Source organism: Aptenodytes patagonicus, chromosome 10 (assembly GCF_965638725.1).
Source record: "Aptenodytes patagonicus chromosome 10, bAptPat1.pri.cur, whole genome shotgun sequence".
NCBI lineage: Eukaryota > Metazoa > Chordata > Aves > Sphenisciformes > Spheniscidae > Aptenodytes > Aptenodytes patagonicus.
Window position 1 is genome coordinate 24909249 of NC_134958.1, and position 22351 is coordinate 24931599.

At 54.1% G+C, this 22351-nt stretch overlaps 2 non-coding genes across 2 annotated transcripts; both read right to left on the reverse strand.

Moving 5' to 3' along the window:
- Positions 1-7441: 7441 nt before the first annotated feature.
- On the reverse strand, positions 7442-7513 carry TRNAQ-CUG (transfer RNA glutamine (anticodon CUG)). Its single transcript has one exon. It is a non-coding gene; the product is annotated as a tRNA-Gln (tRNA).
- Positions 7514-9134: 1621 nt separating this feature from the next.
- On the reverse strand, positions 9135-9216 carry TRNAS-AGA (transfer RNA serine (anticodon AGA)). The gene has a single exon. It is a non-coding gene; the product is annotated as a tRNA-Ser (tRNA).
- Between the last annotated feature and the right edge of the window lie 13135 nt (positions 9217-22351).

The window sequence follows — 22351 nt, forward strand, 5'->3', positions numbered from 1 at the left end:
CCTGGCTGGTAGGGTGGGGACCAGGCCTCAAGCCCCTGCTCAGGTGAAAGCGCACCTGTTTGGTGGATACATGGTTGGAGTGGGTCATCTCGAAAGCTCCTTTCCAACACAAGCTCATTGATGAAAGCTGAGGGGAAGGACCCTTGCCCTTCCCTTGGCACTGCAGAGGCCACACCTGGATTGGCGTGCCCATTTTGGTTTGATGCAAGCTGAAGTTTCCTGGCCAACACCTCACACATACACACAAACACACAGCCCCACAAAAAGAGGAGAGCAGTGTCACACCGAAATGAGCTAGGAGTAGTGTAATGAAAAAACCAGTCACCTCCCTGTTCTTCATTTGTCTGGAAAGGGTTTCCAGGATGAGTTGCTCCTTCCCCTTTCCAGGGATCGAGGTGAGGCTGGCCAGCCTGCAGTTCCCCAGGTCCTCCTTTGCGCCCTTCTGGAAGATAGGAGTGACATTGCCTTCTTCCAAGCCTCTCAGGAACCTCTCCCAGTTGCCATCCCCTTTCAAAGACAACCCAGAGTGGCCTCTTCCAGAAGTCCTCCTTGTCTGAGTGCTTCACGAGCTGTCAGCAGGAAGGCGGCATGGGTATCTGCAAGGGAGCTCCCTGCTACCTGAGTACCTGCCTGGCCACAAGCCAGAACATGGCCTGGATGTTGACTGGGAGGTCGCGCCGGGCTCTGCAGGCTGTCTGCAGAAACACGGCTTGTACTAGGTGCTTGTGTTCCTGATAAGCAGCAGCATGCAAATGTTGGGCTATGTGCTTGTGAGTTCCCTTCTACCTCATTGCCTGCTGGGCCAGCAGCAGGCGTGTGGTTTGCATTTTGATTTTAAGGTCACTTCTCTGTCTGCAGCTGATGGGCCAGAGCAGGCTCATGGCAGCACTAGGTGCTTGTGAGGTCACTTGTGCCTGAATACCGGGTAGGAAAGAAGGAGGCACATGGCTTGGATGCTGATTGCAAGGTCACTGGTACCTGAGTAGCAGAGGGGCCAGCGAGAGGAAAATTCCAGGCAAGTGAAGAACCACAGTGTCCCAACAGCTACAGGAGGTTGTGTAAGGATGGAGCGAGACTCTCCGGAGACGTGCACTGCAAAAGGGCAAGTTCAACACTAACAAGTTGCAACAAGGGAAATGCCAGCTGTCTTTGTGGGAAAAGAAGTGAGGGGGGGCACGGTGCAGCCCCGGAAGAGCTGCCCAGGAGACAGTGGCCTCTCTGACAGTGGCAGTGTTCAGAAGTCAATGGGGCAAGACCCAGAGCTTCCTGAGGTATGCGGGAAGTTTGGTCTGCTCAGAGCAGGAGGTCGGCCCAGAGGACCTCCAGAGCTCCTTTCCAACCATCACTATCCTGAGGCGTACTGAGTCATACGAGCCCTTGAGCAGCCACCAAAAGGCAGTGCCTTGGAACACAGCAAATGCAGGAGCTTGCATAGAAGCACCTGTTGTTGCAGGAATGGTCCTAAAGTGTGTGGAGATGCCCTTGAGGACAGTGGCACTTTGGGCCTATGAGCTCTGGAATCCCTGGCACGCCCGAGATCAGGGCACCGTGTCCACTGAAGTCCACAGTACAATGACTCATGTTTGCCTGGAGCTCAGGGTTTTTCCCAACTCTTCCACATCACGATGACTCCCAGGTGCTCTGGGAGACGGATCCAATGTCCCTTTGTAGTTTGAAATGCATGGAATGGGCCTCCCCATCCCTGACCCAGGAAAAAGAGCCGTGAGCTCTTCTGGCTCCCTGCCCTGTGCCGCTCCTCCAAAGCAGGCCATCCAGGCCTCTGCCTCTGGGATGACCTTGCCGAGCAAAACAGGTCATTTTGGGTGTGGGTCTCGTCCAGGGAAGGACGCCGGCATCTCTTTGATCGCCCTCCTCTGCCTTGATTTGCTTCTTTCCAACAGGTTCTCCACTTCCCAAGCTGAGCCCAGACCCCTGGTTGGAAGGAGCGTGAGGGCCTGGTTAAGTGGTCAAGGGACATGGCTATGGAGATCCCATGGAGAGGTCACTTGAGGGAGACCTGCCTGACCCTCTGGTCTGCTCTTCATCGTTATGAATCTGCCTTTGTTCCCTGGGCTCACGGGCAGAACAAACAGGCTGTGGCAGAGCCTGATGAGCATAAGCAAGGTCCTCGTGGCCCTCACTCCTGCCTGCAGGGGGCTTCCCTCCAGCCCACAATGGTCCTTCCTTGCCGTTGAGCTTTGCCACATCCCTGGAGAGGTGCGTCTCTTCTCCTGCATGGGATTGCGCAGTCTTGACCTTCTGCCTGAACTTACCCACAGTCTCCTGTGTGTCTACAATGACCCGTGGGGACAAACGTCTCCTAGGCTTAGCTTGAGTGCCTGCACTAAAAGCACTTGAGAGCTGACGTCATAGCTGAATTTGACCGCGATTGCTGGCCATGCTCACCGTGAAGAGGGCAATGTGACAAAGGCAATCCGTATGACACAAACACAGTTGAAATATTCCTCCACATAAGCCTGAGAGATCTGAGTTAATCGACCGTCTGAATCTGGCACACAGACGAATCGTTTCGATGTTACGAAGCATCACGCTTGCCAGGCCCTGATGCTGATAGGGGCCTTCAGCCACCCGGACATCTGCTGGCAAAGCAGCACAGCGAACTGCAAGGAGTCCAGGAAACTACTGGAGTGTGTTCAGGACAACTTCCTAGTACAGGTGATGGAGAGCCCAACCAGAGGAGAGGCACTTCTGGACCTGTTGTTCACTAGTGCGGAAGAACTTATCGGAGGGGTCAAGGTTGGAGGTAGCCTGGGCTGCAGCGATCATGCCCTGGTGGAATTCTCAGTCTTGAGGGGTACAGGATGGGTAAAGAGTAGAGTCAGGACCCTAAACCTCAGAAAGGCAAACTTCCGGCTCTTTAGGGCGCTCATGTGTGGGAACCCTTGGGAAACTGTCCTCTGACATAAAGGAGTGAACGAGAGGTGGGAGATATTGAAAGACATTTTTCCTAGGGCACAAGAGCTCTCAATCCCAACGTGCCAGAAGTTGGTGAGGGGAGTCAGGAGGCCAGCTTGTCTAAGTCAAGACCTCTTAGCCAAACTAAAGCACAAAACCAAAATGCATAGGCGGTGGAGGCAGGGATACACATCCTGGCGAGATTATGGGGAAATGGGCTGGGAGTGGAAGGAGGGGATCAGGAAAGCCAAGGCACAGCTGGAGCTGAACTTGGCTAGGGACGTGAAAAATAACAAGAAGGGTTTCTTCAGGTACCTATGGCAACAAAGGAAGATGAAAGAAACTGTACCCCCCCCCGGTGAGAGAAAAGGTAGACCTGACTACAACCGACGTGGAGAAGGCTGCGGTACTCAACAACTTTTTGCCTCGGTCTTCAACGCGCAAGTGTTCTAGCCACGCCACCCAATTCACAGAATCCAAAGGCAGGGACTGGGAGAATGAAGTACCACCCACCACAGGAGACGATCAGGTTCGAGACCATCTAAAGAACCTGAACGTGCACAAGTCCACGGGACCTAGCAGATGATGCTGCTAAACTACTCTCCATCAAATTTTCAACTGGTGAAATTCCTGGTGACTGGAAAAGGGAAAACACAACCCCCATTTTTAAAAAGGGAGAAAGAGACGACCCGTGGAACTGCAGGCCGGTCAGTCTCACCTCTGTGCCCAAGCAAGATCATGGAGCAGATCCTCCTGGAAACTGTGCTAAGGCACACGGAAAAGAGAGAGGTGATTGGTGGCAGCCAACATGGCTTCACTAAGGGCAAATCATGCCTGACAAACTTAGTGGCCTTCTACGACGGGGTTACAACACTGGTGGATAAGGGAGGAGCGGCTGACGTCATCTACTTGAGCAAAGCATTTGGCACTGTTCCACATAATATCCTTGTCTCTAAAATGGAGAGACATGGATTTGACAGGTGGACCACTCGGTGGGTGAGGAACTGGCTGGATGGTTGCACTCAAAGATCTGTTGTCAACGGCTCGATGTCCGGGTGGAGGCCGGTGACGAGTGGTGTCTCTCAGGGGTCCGTAGTGGGACCAGTGTTATTTAACATTTTTGTCGGGGACATGGACGGTGGGATTGAGTGCACCCTCAGCAAGTTTGTGGATGACACCAAGCTGAGTGGTGTGGTTGATACTCTAGAGGGAAGGGATGCCATCCAGAGGGACCTTGACAGGCTAGAGAGGTGGGGCCGTGTGAACCTCCTGAAGTTCAACAAGGCCAAGTGCAAGGTCCTGCAGCTGGGTCAGGGCAATCCCAAGCATGGATACAAGCTAGGCCATGAGTGGATTGAGAGCAGCCCTGCGGAGAAGGACTTGGGTGTATTGGTGGATGAAAAGCTGGACATGAGCTGGCAATGCGCGCTCGCAGCCCAGAAAGCCAATGGTATCCTGGGCTGCATCAAAAGCAGCGTGGCTAGCAGGTCGAGGGAGGTGATTCTGCCCCTCTATTCCGATCTCCTGAGGCCCCACCTGGAGTACTGTGTTCAGCTCTAGGGCCCCCAGCAGAAGACAGACACGGACCTGCTGGAGCGGGTCCAGGGGAGGGCCACAACGATGATAGGGGCCTGGAGCACCTCCCCTATGAGGGCAGCCTGAGAGAGTTGGGGTAGTTTAGCCTAGAGAAGAGCAGGCTCCCAAGAGAGCTTCAGGAAACCTGGGGAGGGACACTTTATCAGAGAGTGTGTTGATAGGTCGGGGAGTAATGGCTTTAAACAGAAAGAGGGTAGATTTATCTAAGCTATGAGGAAGAAATTCTTTCCCATGAGGGTGGTGAGACACTGGAACAGGTCGTCCAGAGAAGTTGTGGATGCCCCCTCCCTGGAAGTGCTCAAGGCCAGGTTGGATGGGCCTTTGAGCAACCTGATCTAGTGGAATGTATCCCTGACCACGGCACGGGGGTTGGAACTAGATGATCTTTAAGGTCCCCTCCAACCCAAAACCATTCTATGACTCATTCTACGATTCTAGGTGGAATGAAGTGGGAGCAAAACATGTCAGATGAAAGAGGCAAGGGCTTAATCACCAGCGGGGACTCGGCAAGCGGCAACTGCTAGGTCTTTAGATGCATCATGAGCAAGGAATGCTTGTGGCCCCCGTGGGGCTCTGGGACACAGCATAAAAGCCTGCGCTGCTCCAGGCTCCGCATCCTCCTCTCTCCTCTCTTGCCTCCCTTTCCTCGAGGAACCAGGTAAGCCCGAGTCCGCTCCATCTCTCTCTTTGGGCTGAACTGCTGTCATGGTGGCTACTCAGGTTGATGCTTGGGCTGCCTCAGCTTGGCCCTGCAATAGGACTGTTGAAGGGCTGTCACCTCTCTCCCTTTTCATGGGGCTGGCTGGGGAGAGCAGGGAAGAGGGGGTTTCTTTCAAGCAGAAGGGGATCAATGGGGCTGAGCTGCAGGGAGGTCTGCCCACCAGAATTTCTGCCTTCGGCAGATGGTCTGTAACCAAATGGCCGCGTGCATCCAGTGCCTCCTTCAATGCAGCAATGTTTGTTCTGGGGCTGGGGTATGATCAGTCTTTCCACAGGTGCTTTGAAGCCACTCTGCTGGGCCCTATCCCAAAAGTGGGTCAGCCTTCCTGTGCTGTGCAACTCGGACAGCACGATGCTGTGGGAGCTGCAGGCACAGTGTGTGTTTTTACGAGGTGATTTCTGAGACACCTGTTCAACCCAGTTAATTACTGCTGGGATCATTTCATCCATCTTCTCCCGTGCTAATGCACCGGGAAATGCAGGAGGATGTCTTGGTGTAATAAGGATCCAGTTAGGCACATCTTTGCTCCTAGCCATTCAAAACTAGCCTTAAGGTGAGCTGTCACGCCTGTTGTGCGTGTTAGCAAGATCAGCTGCAGGCCCTTTCTGGACGTGGAGCAAGAAATGGAGATGGAGGGCAGCAAAGTGTATCTGCAGAGAGAGCTGAGGGAATGGTAGGCAGGCTGATGTTGGGGTCTGTTTTACCTCTCTGCTCTGTGTTTCAGCTTTGCCTCCCTCACCGAGAGATGTCTTGCTTCAGACCCTGTCCCCCAGGCCCCTGCGGCGCCTCTGGCCCAACCCCACTTGCAAGCAGCTGCAGTGAGCCCTGTGTCGCCCGCTGCGCTGATTCGACAGTGGCCATCCAGGCTTCCCCGGTGGTGGTGACCCTGCCGGGCCCCATCCTCACCTCCTTCCCTCAGAGCACAGCCGTGGGATCCTCTCTCTCAGCTGCTGTTGGGAGCTCCCTCAGCGCCGGCGGGGTTCCCATCTCTTCTGGGGGCTCCCTTGGTCTGGGGGGGTCAGGGCTCTGTCTGCCTCCCCCACGATGCAGTCTGAACTGCTGAAGCCAGCGGATCACGCCCATTGGAGCAGGAAGGAAGACGGGGACTCTGCAGCAGCAGGAGCATATCTATGACTCGCCCATGGGCTGGGTGTCCTCATCCCACGTGGCAGGAGGGACCTGGGCCCGCTGCTCCTCGCTGCACGGCAGGCCTCGCCGTGCCTCCTCTGGCTCTGCTTCGCTCTGAGCTCCTCGAGAAAGGGCTCGTTCTCTTCTGCTTTGCTGAACCTCCTGCTGATGGGGGGAGGGTGCGGGAGTTAGGGACTGCTCTTGGTGGGCTGGGATTGCCACCGAGTAGGGCAGAAAAGGCAAGTGCTTTGTGTGGAGCTTGTTCTTGGGAAATGGGCCATTCTCTGTGCCTCCCTGAACCCTGCAGATGTGTTTCTTGGTCTCTGTCCTGTGCCACTGTATTTCGTCCTTCTCATTAAAGACTTTGTGCAGCATAGCTGGAGACTCGTGGTGGTTTCTTCTCCTCCTCCCTCAGTTAGCCACCTGCTCTGCAAGGAAGAGGGAGATCCAGCCCTGTCCTATGGCATCAATCATACCCCCAAGCATGGGGCACTGCCAGTTGTGCGTGGAGCGCCCTGAACTGATACCAGAGGATCAAAACTAAAGAAGCAGGCAAAAGAGAGACAGAAAAGCCTCAGAGAAACAGAGAGCGCAAGAAGCAATGGACGGGGTGGAAATCCATGCAATGCCACACACAGTATCCCTGTTTTAGTGTGAGGGTTGTCAAACATGGAAAACGTTTGCCCAGGGAGTGTTGTAGAGTCTCCATCTGTGGAGATGCCCAACATCCAACCAGACAAGGCCCCAAACAGCCTCCTCTACTTGACCCTGCTTTGAGCCGGGCTTGGACTGCATGATCTCCACCTCAGCTGTTGTGTGATTTGGTGAGCCACTGCTGGACCCCCTCATCCACGAGCAGCCATTGAGACCAAGGGAGCAGAGAGGGCACAGGGGCCATTGCTCAGGAAGACTGCAGAGGTTTGTTGGGCACAGGGCAGGAGAAGGGGCCCTGATGTCAGTCCCAGGGCTGGCAGCACAGGAAAGGAAGGAAAGATGGGAGCGCATCAAACAATTGACCCAACAGCAAGGCTGTTAAGGTGTAAGCATGCTGAGGAAAGCCCCCAGAGAGCCAAAAGGTTGAGGTCCCACTGAGATTTGAACTCAGATCGCTGGATTCAGAGTCCAGAGTGCTCACCATTACACCATGGGACCTCCATGAAGTTTCCAGCAGAACCTCATCAACGTTGCACCTCACAGAGTACATTCATGGCCCAGCGATCAGTGGCTCGATGCTTGCACTTGCGGCCTCTGCTGCTGCCTCCCTTCACCCCCGTGTTGGACAGCCTGAGTAAGTTATTGCCTCTCCTGTTGCTCACCTTGTAGCTCATACTAAGCAGCCATTAACAACCAGATATCCTTATTCTTGGTTGCAGTCACAGCCGAGCTGCTGACCTTGCCGAAGGAGGGGACCAAGAGAGAGGGCAGGGGATGATATTCAACAGAGGGAAGAGCTGGCAGGAGGGCCCAAAGCAGCTTGTTATGGGTTGCACATGCTGGACTGCCTTCCTCTGCTGGGACAGTCCTGGCTGACTTCAAACCCTGGTCCTTTCTTCCAGGACACGCTGTCCCCTTCTGCCCCAAAGTGGCCTCTCCCTCAGTGAGAGTGCCCTTTTCTCTCCTGAGGCTGCTCCAGACTCAGGTACATTTCACTGTGAGGCTGAGGGAACTTTCCCTCATGCCCTGGGACCACCACACTGCCTGCCCAAGAAGGGTACATGCACACAGCGGGGAAAGCAAAGCCTGGGAGAACTTCCAGGGCTTCACTTGGATACCCACAGGGGAAAGGCACAGGGTAGATGGGCAAAAACCACCCCGCTCTCATCCCCAGTGACATTTGCAGGAAGACATAGCACTATCAGGCCCTCTTGCAGCCCCCTGGGAGACCTGGGCATTGCAGGGCTCTGGAGGGGCGCAGCATCACCGAGCCCTCCCTTCCCACCATGTAGTGACCAGGCCAGATGCTGTGCCCGGGATCCAAGCACAGGCCTGGCTCCAAACGCCTCTCCAGGGTAAAGCCAGGCAGGGCCTTGTCTTAAAACCAGGGGTCTGGTAAAGCTGGTGATGAAGACCCCGGACAAGCTGTCTCAGTCATCAGTTTTGGTTGCCTCATCTTGTCAGCATGATCTGAACAGACTAGGATGGAAAAAGGCCCCACGTCGTTTAGTCCATCTCACTGCTCCACCCTGAAGTAGCACCAGCCTTGTCCTCCGCCACACCTGCAGAGTCCTGGACATCCTTGCTTGTGGCATTGAAGTTGGGAATTGAGCTGCCTGATGGGAAGGGAGAGATACCTTTGGCCCCAGGACACCCACTGCCTTGTGGATGGACGTCTGTGCTGTGCTCTGCCTGCTATGCATGAGGTGTCCTCCCTTCATCTTTAGCAATGAGGGCCATGTTGTGCAAGCTCTCTTTGGAGATGAGCTGCTGTAGCTTCAGGTGTAGGGAGGAGAGCTGGTGGGGCTGTGCTGCTTGGGATGTCAGGTGAGATCAGGCTCTTAACTTCTGCTCAACAACCAACAACAGTGGACCTCTTTTCATGGCTCATTCTCAGCACTGGTCCATTCTCTTCCCCCAACTTGCCTACCTTGTCAATGGGAGCAGGATTTCCCATCCATCCATCCAAGAATTTCAAGGGGTGGGACGGGGACGGGCGAGGCCAAGTGCTGTAGGCAAGTGGGTTTTACTGTCTCCCTGGGCACCAGGTACAGTGTGGAGCAGAGTCTCATGGCTGCAGCGGGGTTAACTGCAGGCAGCCCAAAAGGGGACTGCGCCCCGTAGTTGGCAGGATTCGAACCTGCGCGGGGAAACCCCAATGGATTTCTAGTCCATCGCCTTCACCACTCGGCCACAACTACCTGCTCCAACCCTCTCTGCCCTGCTGATTACATGCCCTCTGCAATGACAGCTGCAAGTTTCAAGGCAATGTTCCACTGGAAACCTTGCAGTTGGAACCTCCACTGAGCATGACAAGTACCAGGCTTCCAAAGGTCTTGAGGGGCGTAACCCCAGGCTATAGCTGCAGCTCCCAGCGCCTTGCCCTCAGCCAGGTATCTGGGATATCCTGCCACAGGGGATGCTTTCACTCCCCAGCTGGTCGTGACTGCTTCCAGGGAAGAAGGGAAGGCAGCTGCGTGGAGACAACCAGGGATGGTGGTAGTTGTGAGGTCTGTTGTGGGGTAGTTGTGGGGTATGGTTCTGTTGAGCAGAACTTAAGAGCCTGATCTCACCTGGTATTTGCTTCTCAAATTTATCTGAGGGGAGCTCCAAGCCTGTTGTGAGTGCTAGGGTGGGAACACTCCTGCAGGGGAGATGGTGACCTCTCGGCAGGATGTCCAGCCTCTTGGGGACGTCGGGTGGTGTCAACCCTTGAAAAAAGACCATGACTGCCATGCAGGTTGTTGTTGTGCAAGGGGAATGGCTTGTAAGATTGAGAGAGATTCATGGAAATGGAAAGGTGGAGCCTGGGTGTTGGCAAGTGTGGAGTGGAAAGGGAGAGGAAATGGGAGGTGACTTGGAGTGAGATAGGAGAGACGTAGTTTTGGTTGGAGTATTCTTGTCTGAATCTTTTTGCCAGCACTTGCACGAGATGTGCAATGCCTGAGCAGGGACCAGAAAGCGAAACAATCTGCAAAAGTGATCATTTCCATCACTAGATGAAAGTAGCTCTGATTCCGTTTTACCTCTGTAGCAGGAATATTTGGAAAATGGTGTTAATGCGCCAGTGTGGAGGTGGTGCATCTGGCAGTGTCTGTCTGCCTGCACTGCAAGTGAGGAAGGTGCTCACAGTTGAGGGGGTGAGCATGAGGAGCAGGTTGAGGAAGCGTGCGTGCTAGGGGCTGGAAGGAGGAGGCCGGCCGGTTTGTGAAATGAAGGAGCAAGAACGAGGCCAGGCTCTACACTGGAAGTGGAAGAGGCAATACACAGCCGGGTGCATTGGTGGAATAGCGGTGAGCATAGCTGCCTTCCAAGCAGCTGATCCCGGGTTTCATTTCTGGCCAATGCAGAGAAGCTTTTCTTTAGCTTGGCTCCAGGGTGCCTTGTATCTCCTGCAGGCAGCTTCTCCTGCCCAAAAACCTCCCAGCTTCCCGCAGCAACTTCAGTTCCCCTGGGGGGTTCAACCTACCCTGTCGCCTCCCTGCAGCACTGGGAACAACTGAGACCGGTGCTTTCTGCCAGCTTGTGTTTCCAGGCTGGGATCTGCACTGCAGTGCTGGTACAGGGGCCAGGAGAGAGGCAGTTTTGGCCTGGCACAGAGCTGGTCTTGCTGCTGCTGCGGCTGGTTGCACCTGGCAAGAAAAGCACGCTGCTAAGGCAGGGAACAGATGAAGACTGAGAATGCCTAGGTGGTGGTCAGGGGACAGACTGTGCTTCATGAGGCCAGCTATGCAATTTTGGAGTGTGGTGGGAGGAGGCCTGTTCTTTATGGAATGGCTCAAAGGCCTGTCTGTCTGATCTGAAGTCACCCTGGAGATGCTACACCTACCCCGTCCAGGCTGCAGCATTGCAGAGGCACCCTGAAGTTTACTGGAACTGGATGTAATGATGTTGCTGGTAACTAAGAACTGAGACACCCTCATTTCTCTTGCAGCTTATGGCCTGTGGGCCAAGGGAAACGCAAGGAGCCTCTCTCACCTAGACTCTCTACCTGAAGTGGGTGAAGCTTCTCAAGGCTCTCCTTCCAGGGCTGCTTAAATCAAAAAAAAGCAATGTTCTTTGCTGTGCTGACAGTTCAAAAACCATTCTGGGCGGTGGGGTTGTATGGAAGGTTTGGGTTGGCAGAGTATTTACAGACTCCCACTCTGTCAATAGCAGTGCTATAAGTTGGTGGAGTTACAAAGCGGGGGATTGTGTTTGTGCATGGACTCTTCCCCACTGAAAGGCCCACCCTAACCCCATCTTGCAGTCACACTGCCTACGTCCAGACCTGAAAACCAGCACTTTCCTCCTTTCCGCTGCATACCCATCCCCTGGACTTTATTCCCACAACACTAATGAAAGAGAGAAGTGCCATTGAGTGTTTTTCATATGAAATTTCTGAAGAAAATTTGAGAGGACTGAGAAGTTAATTCAAAAGGTTTGTATTAACATTCACGTCCAAATAACTGGCTGAACAACCTCCCTGGGAAACTGGTTCCCATCTTTGACCACCCTCGCGGTGAAACAGGGTTACTGTGTGTGACATTACTTGTATTGCCACCTGTGTCCATTGCTTCTTGAGCTCTCACTAAGCACTAGAGACAAGAGGATGGCTCTCTCTCCTTTCATCCACCTGTCCGCCCTCCAGCACTCTCAGCCTTCCCTTCCCCAATCTAACCAACCCCAGCTCTCCCAGCCTGTCCTTGTAAGACAGAGGAGCCAAGACCATAATCACCTCAGTGTCCCTTTGGCAGGGCTGACAGAGCCCCTAGCTGTGCAGAAATGGGAAGCAGCCACACGATGACACCCGTGGAGTCCCTGTAAGGACACTTGGCATGCAGATGTCCAGGTCTCCTGCAGAGGAAGGACACCTTGCAGAAGGCTTTCCACTTGCTGCGGGGAACAGATCAGACCAAGGGAGAAAGCAGAAGCAACAGCATTCACTCAGGGGGAGACGTGCGCCTGCCCCAAAGCTCATGCACCTGGAGCAGCAATGACTGCTGAGAGCTTTTGGTGGTGCAGCATTGAGGAGAGAAACGCATCATCTGGGAGACTAAACAGCAACACTGGATATTCCTTTGCGCTTGGCTGCATGCTTGCATGTGGGAGGCCTCGGTTTACTGCTGAGCAGCTCAGGTGCTTATTTCCTCCAAAACACCTGTGAGTAGCAAGGTGCATCACCAAAAGGAAAGGAGGCATAAACCTGACTTCCAAATGCCAGGACTCTGGCTGAGATTCAGGCTCAGAAAGGCAACTTGTCCCTGCCTTTTATGGAACGTGCCCTCGACAACTCAGCTGAGCACGCATTTCCATTTTTTGGCTGCCACCTCATTAATCCTGAGCACAGACTACACATTTTGCATCATTCTCAAAAGATGCCACGTTACCAAGTCTCCTGGTGTGTTCCTTTACACCCTGTACAACCCACCTCTCCCCATCCCACCCCTGCACAGCAGTACAGCAAACAGCTGTAGCCATGTTTGCCTGCAAATGGTGAAAGGGCTCCAACCTCCTCTCCTGCAGCATGACAACAGGCACCCTGGGGGGCTTCAAACCCATGGAAGAGTGTTGTCATCTCAGCCCAGTTCATAAGCGTTCTTCAGTCTTCTGCCAGGAAGTACTCAAGGCAGGCCCTGAAAAGTCAGTGAAAAGTCACTGCTTCCTGAGCATTCATGCAAGGCCTTCTGGGTACAGTGGCAGAAGAAATGAGGTCAGCTCTCAAGTGCTTTCAGTGGTAGGGCTCAAGGCTGACCATGAGAGACATTACGGGGATGTCATGATGTCCTGGTTTCGGTTGGGATAGAGCTAATTTTCTTCCTAGTAGCTGGTACAGTGCTGTGTTTTGGATTTAGAATGAGGATAATGTTGATAACACACTGATGTTTTAGTTGTTGCTGAGCAGTGCTTACACTAGTCAAGGACTTTCAGCTTCTCATACTGCCCTGCCAGCGAGGAGGCTGGAGGTGCACAAGTAGCTGGGAAGGGACACAGCCAGGACAGCTGACCCAAACTGGCCAAAGGGATATTCCATACCATATGACGTAATGCTGAACAAAAAACTGGGGAGGTTGGCCGGGGGGGTGTGGCCGCTGCTCGGGAACGGGCTGGGCATCAGTCAGTGGGTGGTGAGCAACTGCATTGTGCATCATTTGTTTTTTATATTCTTTTATCACTATAACACTTTCCCCTTCCTTTTCTATCCTATTAAAATATCTTTATCTCAACCCAGGAATTTTACCTTTTTTCCGATTCTCTCCCCCATCCCACTTTTGGAGGAGTGAGTGAATGGCTGTGCGGTGTTTAGCTGCCTGCCAGCTTAGACCACGACAGATGACCAGCTGTAATGCTCCATTTCTCTGAGGCTTTTCAGTATTTCTCTTGCCTGCTTGCTTATTTTTGGTGCTCTGGTATCAGTTCAGGGAGCTTCACTGATAACTGGCAGTGCCCAACGCTAGGGGACACAATCAGTGCCAAGGGAGAGAGCAGGACCACCCTTCTCCATTTCAAGTAGCAAGCGGTAGGCTCAGAAGAAAGGCCAGTGCTCTTCTTGCAGAGCAGGTGGCTAACTGAGGGAGGAGGAGAAGAAACCACCACGAGTCTCCAGCTATGCTGCACAAAGTCTTTAATGAGAAGGACGAAATACAGTGGCACAGGACAGAGACCAAGAAACACATCTGCAGGATTCGGGGAGGCACAGAGAATGGCCCATTTCCCAAGAACAAGCTCCACACAAAGCACTTGCCTTTTCCCATTCTGCCCTACTCGGTGGCAATCCCAGACCACCAAGAGCAGTCCCTAACTCCCGCACCCTCCCCCCATCAGCAGGAGGTTCAGCAAAGCAGAAGAGAATGAGCCCTTTCTCGAGGAGCTCAGAGCGAAGCAGAGCCAGAGGAGGCACGGCGAGGCCTGCCGTGCAGCGAGGAGCAGCGGGCCCAGGTCCCTCCTGCCACGTGGGATGAGGACACCCAGCCCATGGGCGAGTCATAGATATGCTCCTGCTGCTGCAGGGTCCCCGTCTTCCTTCCTGCTCCAATGGGCGTGATCCTCTGGCTTCAGCAGTTCAGACTGCATCGTGGGGGAGGCAGACAGAGCCCTGACCCCCCCAGACCAAGGGAGCCCCCAGAAGAGATGGGAACCCCGCCGGCGCTGAGGGAGCTCCCAACAGCAGCTGAGAGAGAGGATCCCACGGCTGTGCTCTGAGGGAAGGAGGTGAGGATGGGGCCCGGCAGGGTCACCACCACCGGGGAAGCCTGGATGGCCACTGTCGAGTCAGCGCAGCGGGCGACACAGGGCTCACTGCAGCTGCTTGCAAGTGGGGTTGGGCCAGAGGCGCCGCAGGGGTCTGGGAGACAGGGTCTGAAGCAAGACATCTCTCGGTGAGGGAGGCAAAGCTGAAACACAGAGCAGAGAGGTAAAACAGACCCCAACATCAGCCTGCCTACCATTCCCTCAGCTCTCTCTGCAGATACACTTTGCTGCCCTCCATCTCCATTTCTTGCTCCACGTCCAGAAAGGGCCTGCAGCTGATCTTGCTAACACGCACAACAGGCATGACAGCTCACCTTAAGGCTAGTTTTGAATGACTAGGAGCAAAGATGTGCCTAACTGGATCCTTATTACACCAAGACATCCTCCTGCATTTCCCGGTGCATTAGCACGGCTGAAGATGGATGAAATGATCCCCGCAGTAATTAACTGGGTTGAACAGGTGTCTCAGAAATCACCTCGTAAAAACACACACTGTGCCTGCAGCTCCCACAGCATCGTGCTGTCCGAGTTGCACAGCACAGGAAGGCTGACCCACTTTTGGGATAGGGCCCAGCAGAGTGGCTTCAAAGCACCTGTGGAAAGACTGATCATACCCCAGCCCCAGAACAAACATTGCTGCATTGAAGGAGGCACTGGATGCACGCGGCCATTTGGTTACAGACCATCTGCCGAAGGCAGAAATTCTGGTGGGCAGACCTCCCTGCAGCTCAGCCCCATTGATCCCCTTCTGCTTGAAAGAAACCCCCTCTTCCCTGCTCTCCCCAGCCAGCCCCATGAAAAGGGAGAGAGGTGACAGCCCTTCAACAGTCCTATTGCAGGGCCAAGCTGAGGCAGCCCAAGCATCAACCTGAGTAGCCACCATGACAGCAGTTCAGCCCAAAGAAAGAGATGGAGCGGACTCGGGCTTACCTGGTTCCTCGAGGAAAGGGAGGCGAGAGAGGAGAGAGGAGGATGCGGAGCCTGGAGCAGCGCAGGCTTTTATGCTGTGTCCCAGAGCCCCACGGGGGCCACAAGCATTCCTTGCTCATGATGCATCTAAAGACCTAGCAGTTGCCGCTTGCCGAGTCCCCGCTGGTGATTAAGCCCTTGCCTCTTTCATCTGACATGTTTTGCTCCCACTTCATTCCACCTAGAATCGTAGAATGAGTCATAGAATGGTTTTGGGTTGGAGGGGACCTTAAAGATCATCTAGTTCCAACTCCCGTGCCGTGGTCAGGGATACATTCCACTAGATCAGGTTGCTCAAAGGCCCATCCAACCTGGCCTTGAGCACTTCCAGGGAGGGGGCATCCACAACTTCTCTGGACGACCTGTTCCAGTGTCTCACCACCCTCATGGGAAAGAATTTCTTCCTCATAGCTTAGATAAATCTACCCTCTTTCTGTTTAAAGCCATTACTCCCCGACCTATCAACACACTCTCTGATAAAGTGTCCCTCCCCAGGTTTCCCGAAGCTCTCTTGGGAGCCTGCTCTTCTCTAGGCTAAACTACCCCAACTCTCTCAGGCTGCCCTCATAGGGGAGGTGCTCCAGGCCCCTATCATCGTTGTGGCCCTCCCCTGGACCCGCTCCAGCAGGTCCGTGTCTGTCTTCTGCTGGGGGCCCTAGAGCTGAACACAGTACTCCAGGTGGGGCCTCAGGAGATCGGAATAGAGGGGCAGAATCACCTCCCTCGACCTGCTAGCCACGCTGCTTTTGATGCAGCCCAGGATACCATTGGCTTTCTGGGCTGCGAGCGCGCATTGCCAGCTCATGTCCAGCTTTTCATCCACCAATACACCCAAGTCCTTCTCCGCAGGGCTGCTCTCAATCCACTCATGGCCTAGCTTGTATCCATGCTTGGGATTGCCCTGACCCAGCTGCAGGACCTTGCACTTGGCCTTGTTGAACTTCAGGAGGTTCACACGGCCCCACCTCTCTAGCCTGTCAAGGTCCCTCTGGATGGCATCCCTTCCCTCTAGAGTATCAACCACACCACTCAGCTTGGTGTCATCCACAAACTTGCTGAGGGTGCACTCAATCCCACCGTCCATGTCCCCGACAAAAATGTTAAATAACACTGGTCCCACTACGGACCCCTGAGAGACACCACTCGTCACCGGCCTCCACCCGGACATCGAGCCGTTGACAACAGCTCTTTGAGTGCAACCATCCAGCCAGTTCCTCACCCACCGAGTGGTCCACCTGTCAAATCCATGTCTCTCCATTTTAGAGACAAGGATATTATGTGGAACAGTGTCAAATGCTTTGCTCAAGTAGATGACGTCAGCCGCTCCTCCCTTATCCACCAGTGTTGTAACCCCGTCGTAGAAGGCCACTAAGTTTGTCAGGCATGATTTGCCCTTAGTGAAGCCATGTTGGCTGCCACCAATCACCTCTCTCTTTTCCATGTGCCTTAGCACAGTTTCCAGGAGGATCTGCTCCATGATCTTGCTTGGGCACAGAGGTGAGACTGACCGGCCTGCAGTTCCACGGGTCGTCTCTTTTTCCCTTTTTAAAAATGGGGGTTGTGTTTCCCCTTTTCCAGTCACCAGGAATTTCACCAGTTGAAAATTTGATGGAGAGTAGTTTAGCAGCATCATCTGCTAGGTCCCGTGGACTTGTGCACGTTCAGGTTCTTTAGATGGTCTCGAACCTGATCGTCTCCTGTGGTGGGTGGTACTTCATTCTCCCAGTCCCTGCCTTTGGATTCTGTGAATTGGGTGGCGTGGCTAGAACACTTGCGCGTTGAAGACCGAGGCAAAAAGTTGTTGAGTACCGCAGCCTTCTCCACGTCGGTTGTAGTCAGGTCTACCTTTTCTCTCACCGGGGGGGGGTACAGTTTCTTTCATCTTCCTTTGTTGCCATAGGTACCTGAAGAAACCCTTCTTGTTATTTTTCACGTCCCTAGCCAAGTTCAGCTCCAGCTGTGCCTTGGCTTTCCTGATCCCCTCCTTCCACTCCCAGCCCATTTCCCCATAATCTCGCCAGGATGTGTATCCCTGCCTCCACCGCCTATGCATTTTGGTTTTGTGCTTTAGTTTGGCTAAGAGGTCTTGACTTAGACAAGCTGGCCTCCTGACTCCCCTCACCAACTTCTGGCACGTTGGGATTGAGAGCTCTTGTGCCCTAGGAAAAATGTCTTTCAATATCTCCCACCTCTCGTTCACTCCTTTATGTCAGAGGACAGTTTCCCAAGGGTTCCCACACATGAGCGCCCTAAAGAGCCGGAAGTTTGCCTTTCTGAGGTTTAGGGTCCTGACTCTACTCTTTACCCATCCTGTACCCCTCAAGACTGAGAATTCCACCAGGGCATGATCGCTGCAGCCCAGGCTACCTCCAACCTTGACCCCTCCGATAAGTTCTTCCGCACTAGTGAACAACAGGTCCAGAAGTGCCTCTCCTCTGGTTGGGCTCTCCATCACCTGTACTAGGAAGTTGTCCTGAACACACTCCAGTAGTTTCCTGGACTCCTTGCAGTTCGCTGTGCTGCTTTGCCAGCAGATGTCCGGGTGGCTGAAGGCCCCTATCAGCATCAGGGCCTGGCAAGCGTGATGCTTCGTAACATCGAAACGATTCGTCTGTGTGCCAGATTCAGACGGTCGATTAACTCAGATCTCTCAGGCTTATGTGGAGGAATATTTCAACTGTGTTTGTGTCATACGGATTGCCTTTGTCACATTGCCCTCTTCACGGTGAGCATGGCCAGCAATCGCGGTCAAATTCAGCTATGACGTCAGCTCTCAAGTGCTTTTAGTGCAGGCACTCAAGCTAAGCCTAGGAGACGTTTGTCCCCACGGGTCATTGTAGACACACAGGAGACTGTGGGTAAGTTCAGGCAGAAGGTCAAGACTGCGCAATCCCATGCAGGAGAAGAGACGCACCTCTCCAGGGATGTGGCAAAGCTCAACGGCAAGGAAGGACCATTGTGGGCTGGAGGGAAGCCCCCTGCAGGCAGGAGTGAGGGCCACGAGGACCTTGCTTATGCTCATCAGGCTCTGCCACAGCCTGTTTGTTCTGCCCGCGAGCCCAGGGAACAAAGGCAGATTCATAACGATGAAGAGCAGACCAGAGGGTCAGGCAGGTCTCCCTCAAGTGACCTCTCCATGGGATCTCCATAGCCATGTCCCTTGACCACTTAACCAGGCCCTCACGCTCCTTCCAACCAGGGGTCTGGGCTCAGCTTGGGAAGTGGAGAACCTGTTGGAAAGAAGCAAATCAAGGCAGAGGAGGGCGATCAAAGAGATGCCGGCGTCCTTCCCTGGACGAGACCCACACCCAAAATGACCTGTTTTGCTCAGCCAGTTCATCCCAGAGGCAGAGGCCTGGATGGCCTGCTTTGGAGGAGCGGCACAGGGCAGGGAGCCCTGCTCACGTGAGCTTCTGCTCACGGCTCTTTTTCCTGGGTCAGGGATGGGGAGGCCCATTCCATGCATTTCAGACTACAAAGGGACATTGGATCCGTCTCCCAGAGCACCTGGGAGTCATCGTGATGTGGAAGAGTTGGGAAAAACCCTGAGCTCCAGGCAAACATGAGTCATTGTACTGTGGACTTCAGTGGACACGGTGCCCTGATCTCGGGCGTGCCAGGGATTCCAGAGCTCATAGGCCCAAAGTGCCACTGTCCTCAAGGGCATCTCCACACACTTTAGGACCATTCCTGCAACAACAGGTGCTTCTATGCAAGCTCCTGCATTTGCTGTGTTCCAAGGCACTGCCTTTTGGTGGCTGCTCAAGGGCTCGTATGACTCAGTACGCCTCAGGATAGTGATGGTTGGAAAGGAGCTCTGGAGGTCCTCTGGGCCGACCTCCTGCTCTGAGCAGACCAAACTTCCCGCATACCTCAGGAAGCTCTGGGTCTTGCCCCATTGACTTCTGAACACTGCCACTGTCAGAGAGGCCACTGTCTCCTGGGCAGCTCTTCCGGGGCTGCACCGTGCCCCCCCTCACTTCTTTTCCCACAAAGACAGCTGGCATTTCCCTTGTTGCAACTTGTTAGTGTTGAACTTGCCCTTTTGCAGTGCACGTCTCCGGAGAGTCTCGCTCCATCCTTACACAACCTCCTGTAGCTGTTGGGACACTGTGGTTCTTCACTTGCCTGGAATTTTCCTCTCGCTGGCCCCTCTGCTACTCAGGTACCAGTGACCTTGCAATCAGCATCCAAGCCATGTGCCTCCTTCTTTCCTACCCGGTATTCAGGCACAAGTGACCTCACAAGCACCTAGTGCTGCCATGAGCCTGCTCTGGCCCATCAGCTGCAGACAGAGAAGTGACCTTAAAATCAAAATGCAAACCACACGCCTGCTGCTGGCCCAGCAGGCAATGAGGTAGAAGGGAACTCACAAGCACATAGCCCAACATTTGCATGCTGCTGCTTATCAGGAACACAAGCACCTAGTACAAGCCGTGTTTCTGCAGACAGCCTGCAGAGCCCGGCGCGACCTCCCAGTCAACATCCAGGCCATGTTCTGGCTTGTGGCCAGGCAGGTACTCAGGTAGCAGGGAGCTCCCTTGCAGATACCCATGCCGCCTTCCTGCTGACAGCTCGTGAAGCACTCAGACAAGGAGGACTTCTGGAAGAGGCCACTCTGGGTTGTCTTTGAAAGGGGATGGCAACTGGGAGAGGTTCCTGAGAGGCTTGGAAGAAGGCAATGTCACTCCTATCTTCCAGAAGGGCGCAAAGGAGGACCTGGGGAACTGCAGGCTGGCCAGCCTCACCTCGATCCCTGGAAAGGGGAAGGAGCAACTCATCCTGGAAACCCTTTCCAGACAAATGAAGAACAGGGAGGTGACTGGTTTTTTCATTACACTACTCCTAGCTCATTTCGGTGTGACACTGCTCTCCTCTTTTTGTGGGGCTGTGTGTTTGTGTGTATGTGTGAGGTGTTGGCCAGGAAACTTCAGCTTGCATCAAACCAAAATGGGCACGCCAATCCAGGTGTGGCCTCTGCAGTGCCAAGGGAAGGGCAAGGGTCCTTCCCCTCAGCTTTCATCAATGAGCTTGTGTTGGAAAGGAGCTTTCGAGATGACCCACTCCAACCATGTATCCACCAAACAGGTGCGCTTTCACCTGAGCAGGGGCTTGAGGCCTGGTCCCCACCCTACCAGCCAGGGGCTCTCACAGCTGAGCCTCCCAGGCCCACAAGTGGGCCACCAGGAGATGACCGTGAGGGTGCCAGCACTGGTGAGAAGATCCCAGGGTCATGGGGGAAGGTCTGGAGATGGATGTGAGTAAATACCAGGATTAGGAGTGAAGGCTCCCCCCGGGATTTGCAGTGGAAGCTGTGCTGGGACACAGACAGATGGAGCCAGACTCTCTGGAGAGGTGCACTGCAAAAGGGCAAGAGGCAACAATCACAAGCTGCAACAAGGGAAATACCATCTGTCTTTGTGGGAAAAGAAGTGACAGGGGGCGCAGTGCAGCCCTGGAAGAGCTGCTCAAGAGATGGTGACCTCTCTGACGGTGGCAGTGTTCAGAAGTTGACGGGAGCCTTCTGAGGCAACTGGGAAGCTTGGTCTGCTCGGAGCAGGAGGTTGGCCCAGAGAACCTCCAGAAGTACCATCCAGCCCACATTATTCTGGGGTGCACTGAGTCTCACGGGCCCCCGAGCAGCCACCAAAAGGCAATGCCTTGGAAGGCAGCAGCGGCACGAGATTGCACAGAAGCACCAGTTGTTTCGGGAATGGTGCTAAGACCTGAGGAAATGCCCTTGAGGTCAGTGGCACTTTGGGCCTATGAGCTCTGGAATCCCTGGCACGCCTGAGAACAGGGCACCATGTCCGCTGAATTCCACAGCAGGGTGACTCATGTTTGCCTGGAGCTCAGGGTTTTTCCCAACTCTTCCACATCACGATGACTCCCAGGTGCTCTGGGAGACGGATCCAATGTCCCTTTGTAGTCTGAAATGCATGGAATGGGCCTCCCCATCCCTGACCCAGGAAAAAGGGACGTGAGCTTTTGGCTCCCTGCCCTGAGCTTCTCCTCAAAAGCAGGCCATCCAGGCCTCTGGCCTCTGGGATGCCCTCGCTGAGCAAAACAGGTCAATTTGGGTGTGGGTCTTTTTCAGGGAAGAACACAGGCATCTCTCTGATCACAAAACCAGGCCGTGGTAGAGCCTGATGAGCATAAGCAAGGTCCTTGTGGCCCTCACTCCTGCCTGCAGGGGGCTTCCCTCCAGCCCACAATGGACTTTCCTTGATGTTGAGCTTTGCCGCATCCCTGGAGAGGCGAGTCTCTTCTCCCGTATGGGACTGTGCAGTCTTGACCTTCTGCCTGAACTTACCCGCTGTCTCCTGTGTATCTAGAATGACCCGCTGGGACAAATGTCTCTCAGGGTTAGCCTGAGTGCCTGCACTGAAAGCACTTGAGAGCTGACTTGAGGTGCCCTTCGTGGTTGAATTTCACCATGATTTGTGGACAAGCTCACCATGAAGAGGGCAAAGTGACCAAGGCAATCCGTATAGAACCATAGAATCGTAGAATCATAGAACCGTTTTGGTTGGAAAAGACCTTTAAGATCATTGAGTCCAATCGTTAACCTAACACTGCCAAGTCCACCACTGAACCATGTCCCTAAGCACCACATCTACGTGACTTTTAAATACCTCTAGGGGTGGCGACTCCACCACTTCCCTGGGCAGCCTGTTCCAATGCCTGACCACCCTTTTGGTGAAGAAACTTTTCCTAATATCCAATCCAAACCTCCCCTGGCGCAACTTGAGGCCATTTCCTCTTGTCCTATCGCTTGTTACTTGGGAGAAGAGACCGACCCCCCCCCCTCGCTACAACCTCCCTTCAGGTAGTTGTAGAGAATGATAGGGTCTCCCCTCAGCCTCCTTTTCTCCAGGCTAGACAGTCCCAGTTCCCTCAGCCGCTCCTCATAAGACTGGTGCTCTAGACCCTTCACCAGCTTCGTTGCCCTTCTCTGGACACGCTCCAGCACCTCGACGTCCTTCTTGTAGTGAGGGGCCCAAAACTGAACACACTATTCGAGGTGCGGCCTCACCAGTGCCGAGTACAGGGGCACGATCACTTCCCTAGTCCTGCTGGCCACACTGTTTCTCATACAAGCCAGGATGCCATTGGCCTTCTTGGCCACCTGGGCGC